The 26,946-nt window shown below is 43.1% G+C and overlaps 1 long non-coding RNA gene across 1 annotated transcript in view; it reads right to left on the bottom strand.

Moving 5' to 3' along the window:
- Nucleotides 1-3,822: 3,822 nt before the first annotated feature.
- LOC114813678 overlaps nucleotides 3,823-26,946 on the bottom strand; it is a 223,803-nt gene continuing 200,679 nt past the window's right edge. Inside the window, exon 3 of the long non-coding RNA XR_003761402.2 lies at nucleotides 3,823-4,761. This is a non-coding gene — a long non-coding RNA (uncharacterized LOC114813678). The remainder of the gene's footprint in view (nucleotides 4,762-26,946) is intronic.

Here is a 26,946-nt window from a genome sequence, read left to right on the forward strand (position 1 = left end):
AGGAAAAATCCTCAAGAAGAAACTGAAATTTAGTAAAAATGCTTTGCTCCCCATTCCAACCCTTTCCCCGCCTCTCAGTGTAGGTTGCCATCACCAGGTGATAATCTTCCCTTAACCTGGCTTGGGTCTCCAATAATAATATTAATACTTGTGGTATTTGTTAAGCACTTAAGATGTGTCAACACTGCTAAGCACTGGGGTGGTTACAAGACAATCAGATCAGACCCAGTCCTTGTTCCACATGGGGCACAGCCTCTATCTGGGAAGAAGAACAGGTTTTTAATTCCCATTCTACACATGAGGAAATGAAGTATCAGCAAGTCATTCATTCATTCAATCATTCAATTGTATTTATTGAGTGCTTACTGTGTGCAGAGCACTGTACTAAGTCAAGTGACTTACCCAAAGCCACATAACAGGCCCATGACAGAGCTCCTTAAGGGCCAGGGACTGTGTCTAATTCTTATCTGTGGATTTTTTCTCAGCACTTAGCATGGCACTTTATACAGAGTAGGTGCCTAATAATACAGTTGAATGAACAAATGGATCTCAATTAATCTGGGCCATGGTTTCACTATGTTATGTAAATATAAGGTATGCATATTTTGAATCCTTCAATCTACTCATTCAAACTCTTTTCTGGGTAAGAATTTCTACCGGCTGTCATCTCTATAAGGCAATCAATTGTAAAGCAGGCTCCAGAACAATGGATGTGAAGCAAGATCATCAGCGTCGATTGTGCAGTTTCGGTGTTGTGTTGGACTGCCTTTTTATCCGAAGACGTGATGCCTTTTTATACACAGACATGATCCTTGCCCTTTAGAAGCTTATGTTTTGAGTAGGTGATTCAGACATCACATACCTTTCATTTTACTATGTGGAGTAGAGATGGGGAAGAGAAGAGGCGGCTCGGGAAGAGATAGTTGTTTGTCAGGAAGGGCTGACCCTCAGGCAGGCAGACCGCCGGCACCCAGCCCAGTTGTTTCCATGGCCGGAGTTTGGTGGCAGAGTTCCCAGTATTCCGCTTTGGAGTATGGCAGGCACCAAGATCCCTTCTCTTCTTTTAACCCTTTTCAGAGGAATCGGGATAGGGAAGGTCTAGCTTTCTAACTGGGGATGACCTTTTCCCTCAGGCACAGAACACCTAGACACTTGGGAGGACCCTGCTGGCCTGTGACCAAAAGATGGACCAGAGCAGGGAACACATCTGGGAGGCAGAGTAGCCTGGAGGAAGGACCTGGGGCACATGTCAGTTCAAATCCCAGCTTTGCCACACTCCTGCCGTGAGACCCTGTGCAAATCACGGAAAAGCAGCATTGCCTGGTAGAAAGAGCGTAGGCCTGGGAGTCAGAAGACCTGAGTTGTAATCCTGGCTCTGCCATGTGCCTGCTATGTAACCTTGGACATGTCACTTAACTCCTCCGTGCCCCTCTTTGCTCATTTTTAGAATGGGGACTCAGCACCTGTTTCTCCCTCCTATTTAGACAGTGAGTCACAAGTGGAACAGGGACCATGTCTGACCTCATTGAATCGTACCCACTCTAGCTCTTGGCACACTGTTGCCATATCAAAAGTGCTTAACAAATACCACTATTATTAATATTGTTATTGTAAGTACTTAACCTCTCTGTGCCTCAGTTCCTCACCTGTAAAATGGGAATGATAGTTCCTCTCCTTACTACTTGGATTGTGAACCCCGTGTAGAGCTGAGACCTTAATTATCTTGTTTCATGCAGCACTTTTGTCCTTAGTAAATACCAAATAAATTCCATGGTTATTAAATTTCCCTTCCTGGATTGCATGAGGTAGATGAAGGTTCTTTCAACTCTTTGTCAAAGTTGCTTCCTGCTTGCTCTGTTTCAGCAGGTATCACTAGCCCACTCAAGGAGGGTGTACAACAGTCTCCTGGGCTTCACTGTGTGCCCAGAAGTCAGAGCAAAGGTGGGTGAAATGCTGACAGAGGTTCGGGTGATGAGGGAACACTGGAAAAGGACATGAAGCAGTGTGGCATAGTGGAAAGAGCATGGGCCTGGGAGTCAGAGGACCTGGGTTCTAATCTTGACTCCATTTGTCTACTGTGTGTTCTTGGGGAAATCTCTTCACTTCTCTGTACCTCAGTTACCTTGTCTGTAAAATGAGGTTTAAGGCTGTGAGCCCTATGTTGGACAGGGACTGTGTCCAACCGAATCATCTTGTATCTACCCTAGCACTTAGTACAGTGCTTGACAAGTAGTAAGTGCTTAGCAAATGCCATAAAAAAAATTCCCAAGGCAGCCTAGCAGTCTAGGAAACATACCTTGCTGCTGGTAAATCACTCTATTAGAGGACATTGTGGTCACTGGAGGAGGGCTTGTAGCCATCTGTGACCTGGTCAGTATCAGTACTCATGTATTGTGTTCTTTCTGTCATTAACTTACAGGAATGAAATGCTTTTCTTTATTTTACGTTGAGGGCTGGACACAACCAAGAAAAGATGAGAAGCTGAGTGAGAGAGAGAGAGAGAGAGAGAGGATTCAGAACAATAACCATTAAAAAATGCCATTATGTCTTACTTAAGCTCTTTCTCTCTTCTATTCAGATCAGGGAGAACTTTAAACAAATACTGTATTCCTGGTACCTTGGCAGCTTTCCAAGTTCATTACTTCCTCTTGGATCTATTGTAGAAACATGAAGAAAGAAAGAGTGGGCCTTGGGGTCTGGTTCATTCCAAATGCCCAGAATTGGCAGAGGAATTGGCAGAGTCTCTCAGGGGATCTCCAGAGTGGGAATGACCTGGAGCCAAGGCAGGGGCCTCAATATCTTCTCTAGAATGGAACAAATCTCCGGTCCTCCCTGGTTTGGATCCACATGCCTTTGGCTGAGCCAGAGCCAGAGCAGAATTAGGAGAGCCTGGAGGAAAGGGGGAAGAAAGGATAGAGGGAGAGTAAGACAGGAGGGGGAGGGAAGGAAGTAGGGAAGGTGAGGCAGGGGGAGGGAAGATGGAGAGGAGAGTGAGACCATATCTGATGAGGCATTCGGCCCAGTACATCTGGCATCTTCTCAGATGCCGGGGGTTGCAACCTCCTTCCAAAAATGCAGGCTCTGTTTTCCTCTGCTTGTCATAATGCCAATCTGGTCTGTGCCACTCACCACATGTGCCACAGTTTCTATAGCACTTCTGACTGACCACTGACAGGTTCAGGCGTGGGGTGGAAGGATATAGGGAGTTTTGTAAGACACAAAAATGAAATGAGTGAGGGCCTGTATGTGGTGCCCAAATCAAAGTGTCTAGCTCCAGCCGCGTTGCTGTAGGTATGAAGGAAAAAGCCCAACTTATAACCATGATCTGAACAACTTCCAGTGTGGCTATCCTGAGCCATGGTGGGAAAAGCCATTAAAAAAAGAGACAGTTCACCAAAAGAATTCTTTCACTTGACTTTTTTAATATGAAGTGAATTCTAAGACTGCCAGAGAGCATTAAGAGACCTACCAAAAGGGGGCTATCAGGCAGGTGACCACAGGACCAGAGAATATATTGTTTGTTGGGAGAAGACAAGGTGGAATAAAATGAGAGCTCCTTTGGGGTAGGGAATGTATTTTTTTTTTAATGGTATTTGTTAAGATCTTACTAAGTGTCAAATATTGTCTAAGCAGCTGCGGTAGATACAAGCTAAACCAGATACAGTCCCTGTCCCACATGGGGCTCTTGGTCCAGTAGGGGGGAGAACAGGTATTGAATCCTTACTTTGCAGATAAGGAAACTACAGCGCAGAGTAGCTAAGTGACTTGACCAAGATTACACAGCAGGCCAGTGGCAGAGCTGGGATTAGATTGCATGTCCTCTGACTGCTAGGCCCAAGTTTTATCCACTTTATCTTGTTCTTTCTTGGTAACTTCTAATGCTTTGCACACAACAACCCCCTCAGTAAGTCCTTTTTCCTGAATGACATTTGAGTATGTGGAAGAGATAGAAGTGGACTAGTAGTGCATAGGCCAGTGAATGGGAATGAGAATGAGTGGGAGGCGTGGAAAAAGCAGACAGTTAGGGGAGATTGTGAAATCTGGATGTGGGCATGAGGGGAGAGGAAACGTAACTATGAGTTGAGGGGCTCTGGGAAACTGTCCAACGCCAAAGAAACTTGGCAGAAAAACTCTGGGAACTGCTAGATGAGTGTTTTAAGGAAATTGAATCGCTAGGTGAGGTTTTAGAGTTGTTTCCACATCTGAGCGTTGCTCTGCCTTTGGCTCAACAAGCATAAGGGTTTGCTGTCTTCTTCTCTTGGGGCCACTTCCTCTTGCAAGAGTGATTGATTCAAATCATGACCAATTGACCAGGCCTCATGTGTTAGGACTCCTTTTATGTTACATTAAACAAAGAACAGCGCAGAGTTTAGGCTCTAAAGACCTTCCTTATGTTTTAACTAGATTTATTTCCATTTGCCACCTGTTTGTTCTGCTTTGGTGTTAGAAAAGCTTGGTAGACGCCTATTATACAATTTTCTAAAGTATCCTCTTTTTTTATTTACTGCCTTGAGACACCTGTTCTAATCAGTAGTGAAGGGGTCCTAATGTATCCATTGTCTCTGACTATGAGACTAGCCTGGAGGACCTATTTGTGAAACCTGGGATGTTATTGTTATTGTTACTGCAATTCTTCTGTCTCCTCTCAGTGGTGGTGCCCAGCTGCGCAGCGTAACAACAGGTGGCAGGTTTTAGTCAACAGGAGTCAAATACTCAAATGCCTCTTTCGAGTCTCCACGTTTGCTGTGCCATCTTCTGCATCTGTAACAATAACCCCATGGGAGAAATTAACCAATAAGTCCTTGTAATTTACTGCTGCCACGTTAATCCCTGCTTGATTACTCTATCAGCCTCCTATATCTCCCCATTCCCGTCCATACTTCACACTGCTGCCCGGATCATTTTCCTACAAAAACATTCAGTGAATGTTTCCCCACTCCTCAAGAACCTCCAATAGTTGGTATTTGTTAAGCGCTTACTATGTGCAGAGCACTGTTCTAAGCGCTGGGGTAAACACAGGGGAATCAGGTTGTCCCACGTGGGGCTCACAGTCTTAATCCCCATTTTACAGATGAGGGAACTGAGGCACAGAGAAGTTAAGTGACTTGCCCAGAGTCACACAGCTGACAAGTGGCAGAGCTGGGATTTGAACTCATGAGCCCTGACTCCAAAGCCCGTGCTCTTTCCACTGCGCCACGCTGCTCCTCTGCCCATCCACCTCTACATCAAATAGAAACTCCTTACCATTGACTTTAAAAACACTCAGTCACCTTGCCCGCTCCTACTTTACCTCACTGCTGTCATGCCACAACTCAGACCGCACACTTTGCTCTTCTAACGGCGATCTAGTCACTGTACCTCCATCTCGTCTATCTCACCTCCGGCGTCTCACCCTTGTCCTCCCTCTGGCCTGAAACACCCTCTTTCTTCATATCCGACAGACAATTACTCAGCCCACCTTCAAACCCTTATTGAAGGCACATGTCCTCCAAGAGACCTTCTCCGACTAAGCCCTCATTTCCTCTTTTCCCACTCCCTTCTTCACTGCATTCACACTTGGATTTGCTCCCTCTATTCACCCCACCATCAGCCCCCCCGCATCTCTTATGTACACATCAGTAAGTCATATTAATGTCTATCTCCCTTTCTAGACAGTATCCCGGATGTAGGCGGAGAAGGTGTCTAATAACTCATATTGTCATGTTGTACTCTCCCAAGTATTTAATACAGTGCTCTGTGACAGTAAATGCTCAATAAATATGACTGATCTCATTATGGGCAGGCATGTACTCTCCTAAGCATTTAGTACAGTGCTTTCCACTCAGTAAATATGATTGAATAAATGAATTTATAGAAAAGTCACTGTTCTAAGTGCTTGAAAAAGCACAACAGAAGCAAGAGGCTCAAACCTTTCCAGCCCAAGAAGAGCTGATATTCAAAGAGCAAAGTGCACTCTCCTAGTAAAGTCAAACTCCTTGTATCAAAATTGTGCACAAGAATAAAAGCCGGTTTCTCTCGTGAAGATGTGTGTAATTTTACACAAATGCTATTGCAATTGTATTGCTAAACATTGTGGCCGTCAGTATTTTAAGTGTATTGCTTGTCAAAAACGTACCGAAACCCAATTAGCCCTGCAGCCCAAATCTTTGCTCACACTCTTAGAGGAGACTGAGCTCTGTTTTTAAAGTTCTCTTAGGAAGAGGATGCCATAGTCTTCTAGAGATAATTGTCTCAGTATGCAACAATCTTCACTACAGCAGAAAGATTTATATAGGTTCTCCTCAAACAGAAGCCTACAGCACCTTTATCCTCCTGGTGACTAACCTCCTGGTGACTAACGTTCCGCACTTCAAGTCTGTTATAAAGTTACTTCTTGGCCTTCTTCTTTACCGGCCGAATGATCTCAGTTCCTATAGGTTTGTACAATTAATTGAGCAAGGAGACATTCCATTTGACATTCACGTAGTTGCCGTGCCCTTCCAGTCCACCGGCATTATACCGTGACTGGTCACTTGAATTATGGGTTCATGAGCTGTTTGTTCACATAGTTGGGCAATTAAATGCATAGTTAACTTGAACAGGGACTAATGCCTGCAGGGTCTTAATGCATCATATTCTATGGTTATTTGGGGAAGGACTACCTGAGCGTGACACAGGGGCCTGTCTAAATATCTGGCCAAATCTTTATAGGATAGTTTGCCAATCATCAGATAGGGAACAACAATATATTGCCCATCTGCCACAGGAAGAGGGGAAAACCAATTTTATTTTCCTCTAGGGTCCTATGCTGAAAATGGCACTGAATGAAAAATTGCCCAAAGGAGCAACAGTAAAAGTGTAATAACATTCGAATATAATACAGTACCATCAGATCAGATACAGACCCTGCCCCACAATCAACTCACAGCCTGAGGCAGAGATCAGATATTTAATCCCCATTTTGAAGATGAGGAAACCGAGGCATAAAGAAGTCAAGTGACTTGCTCAAGGTCACACAGCAGGCAAGTGGCAGAGCCGGGGTGGGAACCTATTTGCCCTTGCACTTGGATTTGCACTTTTATTCACCCTACCTCCAACCCCCAGAATTCAAGTGCATATCCATAATTTATTTGGATAGCTGTCTCCCTCTCTAGATTGTAAGTTCCTCATGGGCAGGATATGTCTACCAACTCTGTTATGTAGTACCCTTCCAAGGACTTAGCACAGTGCTCTGCACACAAGTGCTGAATAAGTAGGACTGATTGATTGATGGACTTGTCAGTTGCTCTTATGCTCTTTCCATTAATTCATGCTGCTTCTCCACATCTGAGAATGTGGTAAAGATCAGAGTTACAGAACTCAAACTGACTTCTGTTTAGTGGAGAAAACAGCAAGTGTATTAGTCCAGTTTCATCTCCTCCTATGCAATCCACAATTACTTTACTTTCTTCCAAGCTTCTGCTTCATACTATCTCCTCCTTCCTCACCTCATCTCCAATTGCCTCCATTAAGCCCCACCCTTCTTCTTTATTCAAATGACCCCCATCCCAATTCAAACTCTTCCCAGTTCCCACTAGACTACTGAATTAATCTTCCCTTTTGCTCCCCCGACCTGGTCTCCCTAGAGCACGGGCTTTGGAGTCAGAGGTCATGGGTTTGAATCCCAGCTCGGCCACTTGGCAGCTTTGGGACTTTGGGCAAGTCACTTGACTTCTCGGTGCCTCAGTTACCTCGTCTGTAAAATGGGGATTAAGACTGTGAGCCCCACGTGGGACAACCTGATTCCCCTGTGTCTACCCCAGCGCTTAGAACAGTGCTTGGCACATAGTAAGCGCTTAACAAATACCAACATTAATACTATACTCTGTTGCCAGGATCGTCTTTATAAAATGTCATTCAGCATATGTCTTTCCACACCACAAGAATCTCCGATGATTACCTATTTTATTTCACAACAAGCAGAAACTCCTGCCTATTCAAGCCTGTTCACCAGCTCTCTCTTCTTGCATATCAATTCTTGTTACTATTCCCCAGTTTGCTCCTCCCAGGCTAATCTTCTTACTGGGCTCTTTCAACTCTTCCACTTCCAACTCCTGGATTACACTCTCTCGCCTCCGTAAAACTCCTTCCCAAATCTCAAAGTGCTCCCGAAATGCCACCTCCTTCAGGAAGCTTTCCCTGTCTCATCTTCACCACCCCAGGCTATATCATCCCAAAGCCCACCCATAGAACTTTGTACATAAAATTCATTTGCCTATCTGCCATTTGTACCGTTGATTTTCCTCCTGCTCTCACTAATGGCAAATATTTTGTGTCTGCCTGTCTCCCCTCTTAGAATGCAAGCTCTTCTAGGCTAAGGGTTGATCATGTCTTCTGTCACTGTACTCTACCAAACTCAGTACTATGCCCTGAGCATAGACAATCATTAACACACAGGAAAGATTTTATAAACTCCTTTCCCTTCTTTCCCTTTTCACCTCTGTAGCTATCCATTTGGAGATATAAGTCCCAACTTGCTAGATGTTTCTCCCCATGAAACCTCCCTGATTAAGCCCTCATTTTCTCCTCTCCCACTCCCTTCTGCATCACCCTTGCACTTATATTTGTTCCTTTCTTTCATCCCTCCCTCAGCCCCATGGTAATTATGGACATATCCATCATTTATTTATATTGTCTGTCTCCCCATCTAGACTGTAAGCTCATTGTGGACAGGGAACGTGCCTACCAACTCTGTTATATTGTACTTTCCCAATAGCTAAGTACAGTGCTCGGCACATAGTAATCACTCAATAAATACAATTGATAAAGAAGTGAACTAACCCCCTACGTGGTTGATGAACCTGCCTCTTCTCCACTATAGCTTCCCTAAAATCGCATTTAAAATCATAAAGTTGTATAAGATTGTGGCAGATAGGGCCAAGGAGATCAAATTGGTTTCAAAGCAGCGTGGGCTAGTGAATAGAGCATGGACCTGGGAGTCTAATTTAGGCTCCTCCATTTGTCTGCTCTGTGACCTTGGTCATAGGTGGCATGATGTCACTTTTTCTTCAGGATAGCCTGGAAATGTCTGCAGCTGGATGTCACCTTGGGTTTGCTACTCTTTTCCTGTCTTGCTCCCACATGAGCTCAGCCTCCATCATTGCCGAGATTTGGAGTTTATCTTGTCAAATTGTGTTCTAATGTTTCATCACTCCTGTTGTGTCTGTCTCCAATCTCTTCTCCCTCCCTCTGGACTATAAACTCCAACTCTGTTTTATTGTACTCTCTCAAGCTCTTAGTACAGTGCTCTGCACACAGTAAGTGGTCAGTAAATATGATTGATTCTCCCCACTTAAACTTTAGATTTAAGCCCATGAAGAGGAGTTTGTTTAATTGAAGAATGTGTTTAATTCTCACCTGTATATTTTCTCCCAGTGCTTAGTAAAGTGTTCTGTATACTGTACACATTTAATAAAATTCTACTACAACTACTATTCCCACAATGTCCTTTGTGGGATTGAGAGAGGGGGTTTGTATTCACCATGTCTTTTTAGGGAGTAATAATATTAACTAAGTGCTTACTGGGGGCCAAGCACTGTACTAAGTCCTGGGAAAGAATACACGGGTAAGAATTAGATTCCCTGGCCCTCAAGAGACTTACAATCTAAGAATGTTGCTCATCTGGTTCCCTTTCTTTCTCATAAAGAAGACTTCCAGGGTAAATGAGCAGGAAATGTTCCAGCAGGTCCCCCACCAATAAAGTAGACTAAATCCTGACCTCAAGAAGCTAGAAATTTAGTGATGGGACGTATCGGAGTTACTGGATGGAGCCTTTTGAGAAGGACTAGTGTAGGCCAATGTGATCTGTCCCAAAACGCCTTCAATTGCCCTAAAAAACATTGCCTCTTGTGGCTCTGTTTCCTGAAATCATCTTGTGGACTAAAATGAGGTATGTCTCTCCTTGACTAATGCCTCATAAGGTTTACATATACAAATGCAAACAAATTATGATGTACACAGTGCCTCAGACCAGCTGATATAGTCATTCAGCTTCAGTTAAACCTGGTGATTATTTTCAAGTATCTTGTGGTATTTTTTCTATAATATGGAGTTAATATTGAGTTACATTGCATTCATTATATTATATTATATTACATTATATTCTGCAAAGCCCAGAATGCACTGTATAGGGCAGGATAAACTCTGAAGCTGAGGAGTGACTGCCATGCACTAAGCCAAGAGAAGACTCTTTCTTCTCCGGTTTATGAGGAGAAGCAGGGGTTACCTTTGGTTAGCATTCCAAACCTATACCAAAATATGGTGGTAGGAGTATTCTTTAGACTTGACTTGGATGGGAATGCAGTTCGGAAGTGCTAGATGAGATTGGGGAGGTTGCAAAAAGAGAGTGGGTGGTAAGAATGTGAAATTTCAGTTATCCTCACACACTGAATGGACAGTTAATCAAAAGGAGAAGTAGAGATAAGGTTTTTGGATAGGATGAATGCCCGTTTTCAGAAAGAGTCCTAGAACTGATATGGAGAGTTAATGAACTGGATTTAGTTCTATGTTGAAGACCAGGAATGGAGGCAGCAGGAACGTTGTGGGCAAGTTACTTGGCAAAAGTGACCAAAATGTCACTCAATTTACAATTCTTGCTAGTGGAAGAGGGAGTGAAGGATGTTAAAAAAAAAAAAAGCCTTACAAGAATTTTTAATTTTAGAAAAGGAAAATATGAAAAACTGTGGACCTACCTTAGGAAAAAGCTAAAAACTTTAAGGACTTGAAGTCTGTAGGCTGTTAAAAAAACAGCTACCATTTTAGAGGCAAAATGTGTGCTATAAAATAAAAAGGAACCTAAAATAAAAAGGAAGAAATCTTGCATGGTTAACTGACAGAGTAAAAGAGGTCACGACTGGATGGAGGTGTCGGGAGAGTCATCCTTTAAAAAATAGAAATGTGGCCCGAGTGAGAACAGGAAAGTCCATGAAGAATGGAAGGTCAGGTAAAGAACAGGATTTTTTTAAAGAGTTTAAAAAGCACCTTGAAAGGGATATCAAAGCTAATAATAAACTATTTTTTCCAATTATATCTAAAGGAGAAAGCTGGTTAAAAATCTGTGAGGTCACATTGATTATGCAGAGGTACAATTTGAGATGAGAGAAACAGCAGAAGAGGTTCAATGAATTCCAAAGTTTATTACTTAGAAAGGTGTTTGAGTGAGCCCCACACCCAAATTGTTTTTTATAACCTAATGGCCAGAGGAACTGGATCAAATTTTGCTATCCTTATAACTTGTTTCAGACCAAATTAATGAACTAGAATTAAGCCTTCATTGGAACCGAATGGCGCCCATGCAAGAGTTAAGAAAGAACTTGCACGGGAAGTTGCAGAACACTTGACAAGAGTGTGTAACCTCTCTTTAAAAACAGTCTCCATAATGAAGACCACTGGCTCCTGAATGCCACTCCCACCTTTAAGAAAAGTGATCGTGGGAATTATAGACTGCTTACCACTTTTATATCTGACAGATGGGTGAAAGCCATAAAAAAAGGTAGCGTTAGTAAGCACTTAGACAATCACAGCCAGTTGGGGAAAATACAAAGTGAATTTGCCAGGGAAACTCCTACCTCACTAATAAGCTGGATTTCTTTGAAGGGATCACTACGGCTGGGGATAGAAGGGAGTCTAGAATTGGATAGAAGGGATAGAATTGGATGTGATATATTTAGGTTTTCAGAATATCTGAGACAAAATTCCATCCCCAAGTCTTTTTTATTAATCAGTAATCAATCAATGGTATTTATTGAGAATGAACTATTTGCACAGCACTGTACTAAGTGCTTGGGAGAGTATAATAAAACAAAATTAGTAATTATGGGATTGGAAGGGATGTTCTGTCATGGATAGAAAACTGGCTAAAATAGGATAATAATGGCATTTATTATGTGCTATGTCTTGGGGTGGATTCAAGAGAATCAGATCTGACCTTCTCTGTCCTGCATGGGGCTGCCAGTCTATAAAAGGGGTTTGAGGCAGCTCAATGTTAATGAACACTGCAATAGACAGTTTCACCTTTCTATTTCTAGGGGGCAGAGGGAGTGTCCAAGGGAGAAAAATGGAGAAGGATGATTCAATATTTTACAGAAGTGTAGATAGCAAATCCACCTCTTTGTTGCCTGGCAAGGGAACTGCAAAAAACAATAACACCATAAACTAGGCTGTACTCCAGCTTTAAGCTTACAACTCTACTTACTAATGCAATTGTCTCCTCCCATTACTTAATCTATGAGAAAAAAAAACAGCCAGAACTGAAATAGTGAATTAAACAATATGAATGATTTTTTGCCTAAAAGCATTCTTGCTGTGGCAAGGACTAATTTTAAACCATGTGATTCCTCTTCTCCTCAATACGTTATTCAACCTTGGCTTCACAGACTCTGCCCTCTCCTGGTTCTCCTCATGTCTCTGGCCGTACATTCTCGGTCTCCTTCCCGGGATCCTCCTCCCTCTCCCATCCCCTAACTGTAGGGGTTCCTCAAGGGTCAGTTCTTGGTCCCCTTCTGTTCTTCATCTATACTCACTCCCTTGGTGAACTCATTTGCTTCTACAGCTTCAACTATCATCTCTGTGCAGAGACACCCAAATCTACATCTCCTACCCTGTTCTCTCTCCCTCCCTTCAGGCTTCAAGACATTTCCACCTGGATGTCCACCTGCCACTTAAAACTCAACATGTCCAAGACTGAGCTTCTTATCTTCCCTCCCAAACCCTGTCCTCTCCCTAACTTTCCCGTCACTGTGGACGGCACTACCATTCTTGTGTCTCACAAGCCCGCAACCTTGGTGTCATCCTTGACTCCTCTCTCATTCACTCCACACATCCAATCTGTCACCAAAGCCTGCCTGTCTCACCTTCACAGCATCACCAAGATCCACCCTTTCCTCTCCATCCAAACCACTATCTTGTTGGTACAATTTCTCATCATATTCCAACTGGATTACTGCATCAGCCTCCTTTCTGATCTCCCAACTTCCTGTCTCTCCCCACTTCAGTCTATACTTCACTCTGCTGCCTGAATTATCTCTCTACAAAAAATGCTCTGGGCATGTCACTCCCCTCCTCAGAAATCTCCAGTGGTTGCCTATCAACCTTCACATGAAGCAAAAACTCTTCATTCTTGGCTTCAAAGCTGTCCATCACCTTGCCTCCTCCTACCTCACCTCCCTTCTCTCCTTCTACAGCCCAGCCTGCACACTCTGCTCCTCTGCTGCTAATCTCCTCACTGTGCCTCGTTCTTGCCTATCCCACTGTTGACCCCCAGCCCACATCCTACCTCCAGCCTGGAATGCCCTCCCTTTTCCCATCCGCCGAACTAGCTCTTTTCCCCCTTTCAAAGCCCTACTGAGAGCTCACCTCCTCCAGGAGGCCTTCCCAGGCTGAGGCCCCCTTTTCCCCTGCTCCTCCTCCCCTCCCCATTGCCCCTACTTCCTCCCTCTGCTCCACCCCCTTTGCTGCCCCACAGCACTTAGGTATATTTGTGCATATTTATGACTATTTTATTAATGATGTGTATATATCCATAATTCTCTTTATTTTGATGCTATTGATGCCTGTCTACTTGTTTTGTTTTCTGTCTCCCCTTTCTAGACTGTGAGCCCGCTGTTGGGTAGGGATTGTCTCTATCTGTTGCTGAATTGTACTTTCCCAGAGCTTAGTACAGTTCTCTGCACACAGTAAGCGCTCAATAAATACGATTGAATGAACAATGGAATTAATTTTAAAATAAGATTTACTTTTGCATAAGTGAAATATTTGACCCTCATAAAATCAAGTTCCTGCTAAACTGATGAAATGTAAACGTTGTTCTCTATGGGTTCTAAGTTTCGCTCAGAATCTCTCTGTCGGAAGGTAACATTTTGGTTTATTGTCTTTATTTCCATACAGATCCCAAAGCCAGGACACTCACTCAGCAGGGAAAAGAACACCTGCTAAGAGTGGGGTTGCTGCCATGGTTAGAAAGGGAAAAAAAAACATCCTGAGGCTCTCAGTTCTGATTATATTGTAGTTTAACTGGGATTTCCAGCCGATCACTATCCAGGTAGTGGGCAAATGCACTTCACTATCAGCATGACCCCTGCACCAGCAAAGACAAACTTAGGAAGATAGAGGGACAATCAGTCAATCATATTTAATGAGCACTTATGGTGTGCAGAACACTGTACTAAGCGCTTGAGAGAGTGCAACGTAGCAGAGTTGGTAGACACATTGCATGCCCACAGAGAGCTTACAGTCTAGAGGACAAAAGTACTACTCTGAGGATTATTTTCTAAATTTAATGTTTTTTCTTGGGGATTTTCTTGATGGGATGGTGGTTCCATGAGGTTAAAAACACCGTGGACATCATGTAGGTGGTTTCCCTGCTCCTTCCCCTCATCCTGAGTTCTCCCTCTGGGACTTCAAAATGAAAACCAGCATTTCCTGGGAGGCGATTGCTCAGGAATGGCTGACTGGAAGTGACTTTTTGGAAGCGATCCTCTTGCTCTCTCTTGGTTTCTTGACACTCAGGTATAAATCAAACATCAAACAGCCCAAATTATCCATTAAAATAATTTCATCATGAGAGCCAAATTACAGTGGATTAACTGCAATCATTTAATATTTATTAAGTACCCAACTGAGGTAAAATCAGTCCAGAATGTAACAAGCAAGTTCCTACTCTCTAGGAACCCCAAAAAGTCCCTAAAAGAACACCCTTTGTTTCTTAACTCGATCCAGAATTGCTTTTTCCCCACTCACAAGGCACTGTATTTTTGAAATTGAATTTTGAGTTTTTCTTAATGTAGAAAGATCAACTTTACTCTCAATTATAATTAGGACAAGAGCTCGGTTAAGTGAAACTAAGGGGTGGTGGTGGGATGGGTAGCCATAACTGTGGTGGCGACAACCACAGATGAGAGGGGAAGGGAGAGAGAAAGAGACAGCTTGGCAGGGTGGTCTAGTGGAAAGAGCACAGGCTTGGGAGTCAGAGGACCTGGGTTCCAATCTTGATTCTGCTACTTGCCTGCTGTGTAACCTTGTGCAATTCACTTACCTTCTCTGTGCCTGTTTCCTCATCTATAAAATGGGGATTAAATCCTCCTCCCTCCTACCTAGACTGTAAATCCTATGTGGGACAGGGACTATGTCCAACCTAGTTATCTTATATCTACTCCAGTGCTTAGTCCAGTACTTGGCACATAGTAAGCATTTAACAAGTACATTTTTATTATTGTTATTATTTGAGGCAGCAGGAGAAAGATGACCTAGAGGATCTTGGAAGAAGAGGCTGTCTGTGAAACATGTGCCACTGTTCTCCGAAGTTTCCCCTTGCCAGCCCTTGCATTAGTGCTTCTGATACTGAGTGTTTATCAGCAAGAAACTCTTGATATATGCATAGGAGTCTTTGTTAAATATAATCAACCAGTATCTTTGCTGACTTGCTATATGTGTTTTGAAGAAAATCACCTTTAGTAGTTTGGATTAAAAAAAAAATCCAAAATACTTCATTGAAATCTTCCCTTGGAGAGATGGACAAAAGAATATTCCTACTTTTATTTTCTGTGTTCTAGAGGCCAAAGTTTAATACACTGGGAAAGCTATCACATTCAGATTCCAAGTTTTTCAATCTAATTATCAGAATGACATCCCGTTGTGGGAAGCTAAGGAGCATTTTACCCCAGCCTGGCCTAATGGAAAGGGCACAGGACTGGGAGTTAATCAATAAACTAGTGGTATTTATTGAGCACTTACTGTGTGCAGAGTACTTTATTAAGTGCTTGGGAGAGTACACGGAGTTGGTAGACATGTTCCCTGTCCACAAGAGCTTATAGGCTAGAGGGGAAGATGGACGTTAAATAAATTATAGATATGTACAAAAATGATGTGAGGTTGAGGGTGGGTGACTATCAAGTGCTTAAGGGGAACAGATCCAGGTGCATAGATGACATGGAGAAGCAGCGTGGCTCAGTGGAAAGAGTGCGGGCTTGGGAGTCAGAGTTCATGGGTTCGAAGCCCGGCTCTGCCCCTTGTCAGCTGTGTGACTGTGGGCAAGTCACTTCACTTCTCTGGGCCTCAGTTCCCTCATCTGTAAAATGGGGATTAACTGTGAGCCTCACGTGGGACAACCTGATTATCCTGTATCTACCCTAGCACTTAGAACAGTGCTCTGCACATAGTAAGCGCTTAACAAATACCAACATTATTACAGAGAGGAAAGGGAGTAGAGAGGAAAGGAGTGCTTAATTGAGGAAGATGTCTTAGGCTAGATTTTGATTTTAATAAAACTTTGAAAGTGGGGAGAATGGTGGACTGACATATGTGAACAAGGAGGGAGTTTCAGGAGAGGGAGGACATGGACTAGGGGCCAGAGCTGAAATAGACGAGATCAAGATACGGTGGGTAGGTTGGTATTAGAGGAGCAAAATGTGCCAAATGCATTATAATAGGATATCAGCAATGTAATGTAGGAGGGAGTGAGCTGGGTGAAGATTTTTGGCAAGGAGTTTTTGTTTCATGTCCATAGTGGATGGGCAACCATTGGAGGTTATTGAGGAGTGAGGGCATGTGGACCAAACATTTCTCTCTCTCTTTTTTTCCCATAAAAATGATTTAGGCAGCAGAGTGGAGTGAGAACCAAAGCGGAGAGAGACAGGAGGCAGGGAGGTCAGGGAGGAGGCTGATGAAGTGTTCAAGGTGGGATGTGCCAAGTTCTTGGATTGGAATAGTAGTAGTTTGAATGGAGAGGAAGGGAAGTAGAATTGACAGGATTAGGTGACAGATTGAAAATATGGGTTGATTGAGAGAGATTAGTTGAGGAAAATGCCAAAGTTACAGATTTGTGAAACAGAAAGATTGGTGATGTTGTCTAAAGTGATGGGAAAGGCAGGGAGAGGCCAAGGTTTGGGTGGGAAGATGAAGAGTTCTGTTTTAGGTATAAGTTTAAAAATAACCATGTGATAATCTGGAGAATTTTAGTTTTGGATAAACTGTACAATGCCCATGTTCCTATTCTTGGCCACGATGCTCAGCATCACAATAAAATGCTTGTTGACTCTTTGTGCACATGTGGCCTTTTAGTCTCAGATTCCTGACCTGTGAAATGGATAATGCTTTCCTACTGAGAATGAAAAACTGTGATTACTTACCTTGGAATTCAACTTAAAAATATATTTGGTATTGGATAATCTAACAATAGTTCACACACCAGCTGAGGGGTGGAATCCATGTCTTGAAGCCTCTAATTCCCATGGAGGATGTTGGAGTGCACCCTCACCACTCCACAAAGTTTTCCCACTTGCCACTTGCCATTTTTCTATTCCCAAATAATTCTTACCCTACCATCTTGTTTTGGATTTGTGGGAATAGAGAAACATTAGGAAGGTGTTGGATAGTGTGAGACATTATTTGAGCATGTTTTGGCACAACACTGCTCCTGCAGGCAGTAACTGAGTCAGTAAACAGCCTAGTTCCAGAGCTATCTGTTTCAGGCTATTTATTAGGATGGAATGGAAAGATGATGAGTGAAGCTGCTGAGATACATCGTTCAACTTAAAGAGACCCAAAATCATTTGCTGCTAAGTCAACCCTAAAGACACAGCGATATTCACTCAAGGAGGTCCCACAGTGTCATTTCACAGTATATCATTTTATAAACTTGAAAACGTTATAATTTGGGGAGAAATTGGCAACCTGAAAGTGACAGAAACCCTGGTTACCTATTACTGTAGGAGTTGAAGTTTTTCCTCGTGGGTGGTCTATCAGGCAGCCCTCTGGGTGGCTCTGCCATAGTAGCCGTAAACGTTTCCCTTGATGTCTGCGTTGTATAGAGCACGTGTTGTCACCCTTTGACACTTAAACAATCCAGATCTGTACCCAGCCTATAGTTAGTGCCATAATAAACTTTTGAGCATATGTTTTTTAAAGCAACACGGTAACATTCATCAATCCAGTGTGACATGAAAATAACCACCATTTGAGGGAGTGTGTGCTTTCAAAGGACACAGCTCCATAGTGTGGTGTACACATCAGTGAACTGGATGACCCAGGCCCATGGGGAAGGGAAGGCGGAGGGGAGATGGGTGTGTGTGTGTGGGGGGGGACAGGGAGCAAAGAGAAGGCTGTGAGGGGACACACAGAAGAAACAGCTCAAGTGTCTCAGAAAATTAGCCATGACCTATTTTCAGGCAACAGAATGCTTTGCTACAATGGCCCCGTTAGTAAAATTGGTAAGCCTGTTTCCCATCCAAGCCCCAGCCTGGAAAGATTTACACCTCCTAGGCACAGCCCTTTGTGCAGTTGAATGCGTGCAGAGAAATTACAGGGGAAAATGTGGACAAGCTGTCTCTCCCATGTAATACAAATGTGGAGACACTTGTCTTTCAAAAAAGCCCTTCCAAGTGTGTCCAAAGGGACAGTGGGTGAAGGAAAGGGGGTTGGGTGATCACAAAAAAGGCGCTGCCTGCTCATTTGGGAACTCTTGTCCTGATATTTTAGAACATTTCCATTGTGGTGTCTTCTTAAAGTATTGAAGTGAGAAGGATTTGGGAGGAAATGAGGATGACTGAAGAGACGCATCAGTAAAACAGCGTCTTATTCAATAGGGAACCAAAAGGCTGTCGGTACCAGCTGGTCAATAAATCAGTGGTATTTATTGAGTGCTTACTGTGTGCAAAACATCGTACCGAGCACTTGGGAAAGTCCAGTACAGCAGAGTTGGTAGACACAATCCCTGTCTAGGGGAGGAATTTACAATCCAAGGTGAATTCCTCTTATATATCAAGGATTGCCCACAGTTGCTATGGCAGTGCCCTTCCTCCCCTCCCCAAGACTGCCCCAAAGAGCGCAGCGTAGAGATGGCCAGGCCCCAGGCCCACTTTAATAATGTTGGTATTTGTTAAGCGCTTACTATGTGCCAAACACTGTTCTAAGCGCTGGGGTAGACACAGGGGAATCAGGTTGTCCCACATGGGGCTCACAGTCTTAATCCCCATTTTACAGATGAGGGAACTGAGGCACAGAGAAGTTAAGTGACTTGCCCACAGTCACACAGCTGACAAGTGGCAGAGCTGGGATTCGAACTCACGAGCCCTGACTCCAAAGCCCGTGCTCTTTCCACTGTGCCACGCTGCACTTTGAGGTGTCACTTCAGGCCCCCGGAGGGGGAGGGTCCTTGGGCCGAGGTAGTCCTAATACCCCATAGCCAGTTGCTTTTAAGCCATAGATCAGTTAACTATAGAGTAAAAGGAAGAAGCGATGAAGTTAATAGATACTGAAATGTTCTTGGTTTTGCTTCTGTGGCTCTCTGAGCAGTCTGTGAACTCTCAGCCCAGCCCTGCTTAGCTAAGCAAAAGATGAAAAAAAGGCAAAGAGGAGGATTAATTTGGGGGGATTTTTCCAAGCCTGCTCAAACCCAAATGGGTATAGCATGGTGCCAAGCTGCCCTGGCTCTGCCAGTTTGGGCCTGGCCCATCCCATGAGCTGACCCAAACTCTTTCAGGGTTCTCAGACCCCTGGGAAAGTGTCCAAATGTCCTTTGGGATTCCCTAACTAACCGTGCTTGGGCACTAGTGCACCGAGAATGAAATGTGTAGCTATTAACCACGATAATCCTGAGAGTTTCCTTTCAAATATTCAATGTTCCTGCAACTGGAGGAGTTTGCTTCCCCGGTTCCCCAAGTCTTCTCTTCCTCTTCCTCCTGGTTCACATCCCGGGGATGTACTCGCTTACCCCCTGGGCCCTACTATGCAGAAGCCTCACTCCTTAGTTAATAGCTACTGCTAACCAGTGTTAGGACAGTGACTGCTGCTTTCCAACTTGATGGTTTACCTGTCTGGGCTGAGAAGCTTGAGATGTGACTGAAAGAATAAAGTACTTAGATCAATCGGTGGCATTTTTGGGCTGAGCACTGCACTAAATGCTTAGGAGAGTAATAATAGTCTAAGTAGACACAATCCCTGACCTCTTAGATTGTGAGCCCCCAGAAGAACAGGGACCTGTGAAGTATCTCCCAGCACTTAGTACAGTGCTCTACACACAATAAGCGCTTACTAAATACTATTACTACTCAAGAAGTAGACAATCTAGGGAGTTTGGTAACAGGGGAAGGAAAGGGTCGATGCCTGTGGTAGTGGGGACACCAGCGAGGCTATTTTTCATCGTTCCAACCTAAAAGGAGGGAAGTTACCAGAGGCAGTGTGAAAATATAGAGAAATCTAGAGGTGGGCTCAAGCAACAATCAATAAGGCAGAGCCATTTTCCAAAACCGTGTGTTTCCATATGAATTTAGTGTGGTTAGAACCACTAACATGGGTTCTGTGTTTTGATTCACATTCAATTGAAAGAAAATATATTGGCGTTGATAACTCCCAGCTTAACGTTTGGGGCGTCCAGTCTCCCTCTCAAAATATATATGTTTATACATGGAGTGGAGAGTATAACCACTGCCCCCACCTTCAAAGGGCTCATCTCCTCCAAGAACCCTTCTCCAATTAAGTCCTCTTTTCACTGGCTCCTTCCTTCTGGGTCATCTGTGCACTTAGATATGCTGCCTTGGAGCATTTGGAATTTGTTCCATCCTTAGCCCTGCAGCACTTACATATGTATCTATAAATTTTATAAAATCTATAAAATCTATTTTATTTATATTCATCTCTGCCTCCCCCTTTAGACTATAAGCTCAATGTGGGCAGGGAACTTGTCTACCAACTCTGTTGCATTGTACTCTCCCAAGCGCTTAGTACAGTCTGCACACAGCATGTGAATTTATACAGTCCCATTCTACTTGGCTACCAAATGCTGCTTCTGGGGGGAGTTTCTTATTCTTGTACAAGCTTCACTGCTTCCAATAGGATGACAGTGATTCAGGCAGAAAAAGCTAATTCAGTTCTTGCCAGCAGAGCCAATTGTCTCTCTGATTACATTACCCTGACAATTGGTTTTAAATGTCACTGTCAGCGGCGAATTTTCACGGCAAGGGCAGTGAAGCATGCTGGGGCTGTTCGGGATTTTGGATCTGGCATTTGGGGATCAGGTCAACAGGATGCTCTGAGAGAGTCGTGCAGAGACTTAGTGGCATTTAGATGAAAAAGTGTGTTCAGATTTGCTGCACTTTCTGATTTATGGCAGCATGGATGGCCACAGGGACAGGAATTCAGCCTTCTGGCAGAGATTTTCTCGTGCTGGGTACATACCTGGCAAATATGTTGTACTCTCCCAAGCGCTTAGTACAGTGCTCTGCCTACAGTAAGTGCTCAATAAATACAGTTCATTCAATCATATTTATTGAGCACTATGTGCAGAGCGCTGTACTAAGCGCTTGGGAGCTGATTGATTTCAGGGCACTTTTAGCATCCTCAACCTCTCTTGGCCTAGCAGGGAATGGGACTTGAATATTAGATTTTCAAAGTCATGGTCTAGTTGAAAGAGCACGAGTCTGGGAGTCAGGGGACATGGGTTCTAATCCCGGTTCTGTGGCAAATCTGCTGTATGATCTTGGGCAAGTCACTTCACTTCTCTGTGCTTCAGGTACCTCGTCTGCAAAATGGGGATTAAATCTGTGAGCCTCATGTGGGACAGGGACTGTTTCTGAGCTGATTACCTTGTGCCTACCCCTGTGCTTAGAACAGTGCATGGCACATAGTAAGTGATTCACAAATCCTGTCATTATTAGTATTATTATGATTGAATTCAAAGTGCAGAAACTGCATTTAAGGGAGCTTATGGGTGAGAGAGAGAAGGGACTGTGGGAAAGCAGAGAAACAAATGAAGGTCCTACAGAAGTTGGAAGTGAATCAATCAATGATTGATTGAGTGCTTACTGTGTTCAGGGCACTGTATTAAGCGCGTGGGAGGGTACAGTATAACAAAGTCGGTAGACACGTTTCCTGCCCACAACGACCTTAAAGTCTAGAGGGGAAGACAGACGTTAATAAAAATAAATAACAGATATGTACATACGTGTTGTAGGGGTAAATAAAGGGAGCAAATCCAATGCAAGAGTGAAGAGAGAGAAAAAGCAAGAGGGAGAGAGACAGAGACCGGGAACAAGATGGAGACTGAGAGAGAGATTAGGAGAAACAGGGGAGAGAGAGAGAGATGGGGGAAGAGAGAGCTCACTGTCTAATGTGGTACACACTCAAACTGGAGCCAAACCAGGTTTCAGATATACTTCCTGCTGGCAAAAAACAACCTTTGTTGAAAGAAAAACGGCTTCTTGGACATCAAATAGTCCTTTCCAAACAACATTTCAATGTAAATGAATCAGAAACATATGGATTGAATTTCTTCTGAATGGTTTTAAAAAGGAAGGGAAAAGGGGGCTGAGGCCAAAAGGCATTCTTTGTTCGCCTGTCCCCACGAATTTGGAAGTTATTTGGAGACATGTCCTTACACCCCAGTCAGCGTTAAGCTGGGCCCTTTTACTGCCATCATGACTCACTGTTTGAGCTGGTTATTATTTTTATCCAGTTAATTAAGATAATCTATAAATTACCATTGACCCAAATTCATTACTTTATAATACTGGTAACGTCCATCCTCCCTCAGGAAAAATGGGTCTTGTTTTCTTGCACTTGTCCCTATTCTTAGTGGTTTGGAAGCTCAGATGAAATGTCGTGGGTGCACAGCTTTTCACTGTGACTTTTAAAAGCTGTGTTTGCTAGGTCCCTGGAGCCAGTCACCCCGGTCAGTTCATTTCTCACACCTGTTTAGTGAAACTGGTAGGCACGGCTATGTAGACTAGCTCATCTAGAAGCAGCATAATCTAGTGGACAGAGTATGGGCCTTGGAGTCAGAAGGACCTGGGTTCTAATCCCAGCTCTGCCACTTGTCTGCTGTCACCTTGGGCAAATCACTTCACTTCTCTCTTCCTCAGTTACCTCATCTGTAAAATGGGGATTAAGACTCTGAAGCCCATGTGGGACAGGGCCTGTGTCCAACCCGATTTACTTGTATCCAGCCCAGTGCTTAGTAGAGTGTTTGGCACATAGTAAGTGCTTAACAGATACTATTATTAATAATAATAATGATGGTATTTGTTAAGTGCTTACTATGTGCAAAGCACTGTTCTAAGCAATGGGGAGATACAAGTTGATCAGGTTGTCCCACATGGGCTCATAGTCTTAATCCCCATTTTACAGATGAGGTAACTGAGGCAGAGAATAATAATAATAATGTTGGTATTAAGCGCTTACTGTGTGATTGTGGGCAAGTCACTTCACTTCTCTGTGCCTCAGTTACCTCATCTGTAAAATGGGGATTAAGATTGTGAACCTCAAGTGGGACAACCTGATTACCCTGTATACCCCAGCGCTTAGAACAGTGCTCTGCACGTAGTAAGCACTTAACAAATACCAACATTATTATCATTATTATGTGCAGAGCACTGTTCTAAGCGTTGGGGTAGATACAGGGTAATCAGGTTGTCCCACATGAGGCTCACAGTCTTAATCCCCATTTTACAGATGAGGTAACTGAGGCACAGAGAAGTGAAGTGACTTGCCCACAGTCACACAGCTGACAAGTGGCAAAGCCAGGATTTGAACCCACGACCTCTGGCTCCCAAGACCACGCTCTTTCCACTGTGCCACGCTGCTCGTCATTATTATCTCAAGAAACCTCTAACTAGAAATCTGCTCTCCTCCTCCCACTCGGGCCTCAGATCAGGCTATAGCCAAGGCCTTTCTCCAACTGCCTTCTCAAACCTGCTGGGTTGGTCTCTAATACCCCTCTCAACCTTATCTTTAAACCCTGGCTTGGCTCTCAGTTCTGCTCCTCCCCCTCCCCTCGGGTTTCTTCCTGCTCAGCTTTAAACTGTACTGAGGGGGTAACAGTAAAGTGGATTGGGAGGGCACAGGGAAGTAAAATTGGTATGTCTGCATAGGGGAAACTGCCTTAACTACTGTCAGTTCCCCTTCCTCTTTCCTCCTCTCCCTTGTCCTTCCCTGCCCTACCTATCCCTCTCGATTGTGAGTCCCTTGTGGGTGGGGAATATGCCTGCCAACTCTGTGTGTATTGTACTAACACTCAGTACAGTTCTCTGCACACAATAAATAACTCAAATACCGTTGATTGATTGATTTCCCTCCTTTCTCTTCAACTCTTGCTACCTCACAAGCCCTAACAAGACCGGCAGTAAACATTGTTTGTGACCACTGAAGTTAACTTTACCCTGACCATATAAATCAACTAATTAAATTGAAGTTTATTGGAACCTACTGATAAAACCACAAAAGAAAGTACTAAACTGTTAGTTTAGGATGAACTAAGACAGCGCATGTCTGGGGGCTCCCGGAGACAGTTGAAACAAACAGCTATCTGGGAAACTCACAGGGCAGGGAAGCTGACTTAATACTGTCTTTTATCTCTTGAAATACCCATGTTGATGGATTCTTTCTACTTTTTCTGGACCTCTTGACGAACTGGATGTAATTATAAAAGAAGCTTTAGGAGGAAAGCAAGAACCAAACTTTCTGGACATGAGAGCTGTTGAATTACTGAAAAGCATTCTATAACTGAAACACCCACATGGCTTTCAAAACCCATATGAACTAGAGCTGTAGAAAGGAGTTTGTTATAAGTAGAAAATCTGGAGTTATGGGGGTAGTCTTAATCAGTAATTTGTGATAAAATTAGAAAAGATTTTTTTTTTCCCTTCAAATGGAGAGATTATTTGGGGCTGGAGGGGGGAGGGAAGGCAAGAGGGAGAAGGGGAAGGGGAAAGAGGGAGAGAAAATTAAATTATAGCAAGCATGAAATCTCATCCTTGCTGTGGCCAGAGGTGGGGGAACCTCCTTGCTACTCGCAGTATCTGCCCTGCACTGTAAAGCAAATGACCCGAGTAGGAGAACCAATAAGCTTAATAAGTATCTGCCCTCTCATGGTGAAGCTTGAAATTGTCAAAACACAAAGGCTATTGATCTCATTGGAGGTGGGATGACTCCCTTCTTTCATCTCCGGCAGGCATCTGGGCAGAGACTCTTGCCTATTTATCATCACACCCCCTGTTTACTTCTGGAATTCACATGGAGCCTATTTTGGCTTATGAAGCAAGTGAAAAATTAAGTAGATCCAATCAAGGAAATTTTTTTGCACCCAAAGTACAAAACCATAGATGGATTGTATGTTCTGAAATATTTACTAAGAAATTCTGGTGAATGTTTCAGTGTTGACCAATTTTTTTAAAATTATATATTTATGTAAGTTTTTGGTGCTTGGGCTGCAAAAGGGAACTCTGAAAACTTAAACCTGAAAGAAGGAACTGTTAAAATCCAATTTAGGCTAAAATTAGGAGGGTTCCCCCAAATTGTCTTATTCCTTCCTTCTCAAGGGTAGATATAATGCATTCCAGAAATTAAGGGACACACAGAATACATTATGAGGTTTGGGGTTTTTTTTTTTTCTTTTCCCGTGGATTCTCCCAGTCCTCTGGATTTGATGAGCTGTAATGTCCCATTGGAAGCTAGCCTTAATGATAAAATGTCAGTCAAATAAAGCAGATTCAGTTTTATTCAGTTTCAAATATTTCTGTTGCAGTGCCCGAAATTCATTCGTCACTGTAATCAGAATGCAATTCTCTTTATCTCAAACATTTGGGCTATTAAGACTGGCTGGTTGCCTCACATCCACTATAAGGATAGGACCAGCAAATAATTCTGTTAATGCAATGTTAATGTTTACAGCTAACTAAGAAAACGCTAAGCATCAGCTAACATTTTAAATATGTATGTTGTACTTTTTAGTATACATTTTAGACAGAATATTGCCGTTTCATAATATATTAAAGTCTGTGCTTTTAATAACCTCCCTAAAACTTCCTGATTTTTAAATCCTTGTTTGAAACTTTCCGTTAATGGGATCAATCTGTTGATTGCTCCACTGATGATAACACATGTTAGCCTTGAAGAAATAAAAAAGGATAGAGCTGATAAAAAAAGAAAGCGTTAAAAAAACAAAAAAAATTACTTGGCACACACTGTTGCATGTTCATAATTTTTCTGATTATGATTTTTTCTTTTAAAAAATGATTATGTTCACCCACTCAGATGCCCTGCAAAATGTGCCCTAAATTTACAGCAGAGGACTGGGAGAATTCTAAAATGCAATAGCCACTTTATTTGACTGTCATTTTATCATTAAGGTTAGCTTCCAAGAACAGAGAAAAGGATGGCACATACAGCTCATCAAATTGTGTTTCTGGACTCTTTGCTGGTCTCTTCAGAGGAGACTATTTTGGATACATTTTGGTTTTGTTGGGTTCTTTTGTTTGGGGTTTTTTTTTGGCCCTGCTAGTTTCAAGGAATGCTGATTTAAAAATTTGAACAGGAGAACAAGACAAATCCAGATGATTTTTGATATCTTCCTAGTCATCTTAACCATCAGGAATCTACATTTTCCCATTCAGTTTCATGACCACCAAATAAGAGTTTATTGGGTCGAGATTTTTCCTCAGCGCATTGATCCCTTCTCCCCCTTGCCTTCTTCCCACTCTCTATTTTCTCAGGTTTGAAATGTTGTGCAAGCCCTACCAGCCTTTCTGTTTCCCAGATTGGGAGACACACAGTGAGTTGTAAAAATGGATTTAGCAACTGAAAAGAAGTGGGTGATTTAGCCCCACCCATTGACGGAGCTCTCTGATCTAAATTTTGATGAGCCCTCTACTCCTTACAGCAAGTGTGCCAAATCCAATTAAGCTTTGCATTTTCTTAATGTGCATCTTGGACAAATTTGATTTATTAGCTTTGTTTGAAGGGGATCATAAAACAATGCAGATCTTCTCATGGGTTGCGTGAAAATTCCCGTACCAGTTTTTTGAGGCTATTTCTTCCCGGTTACCAGCAACAAGCTATTGTGAGCAGCAAACCAGTTACATGGAAAAGTTGACTGGATATTGTTTGTGAATGTGGTAATGGTTTAGAGACACTTTCATCATGGAAAACGCTTTTGTCAACATG

The sequence above is a fragment of the Ornithorhynchus anatinus genome, chromosome 8 (assembly GCF_004115215.2).
Source record: "Ornithorhynchus anatinus isolate Pmale09 chromosome 8, mOrnAna1.pri.v4, whole genome shotgun sequence".
NCBI lineage: Eukaryota > Metazoa > Chordata > Mammalia > Monotremata > Ornithorhynchidae > Ornithorhynchus > Ornithorhynchus anatinus.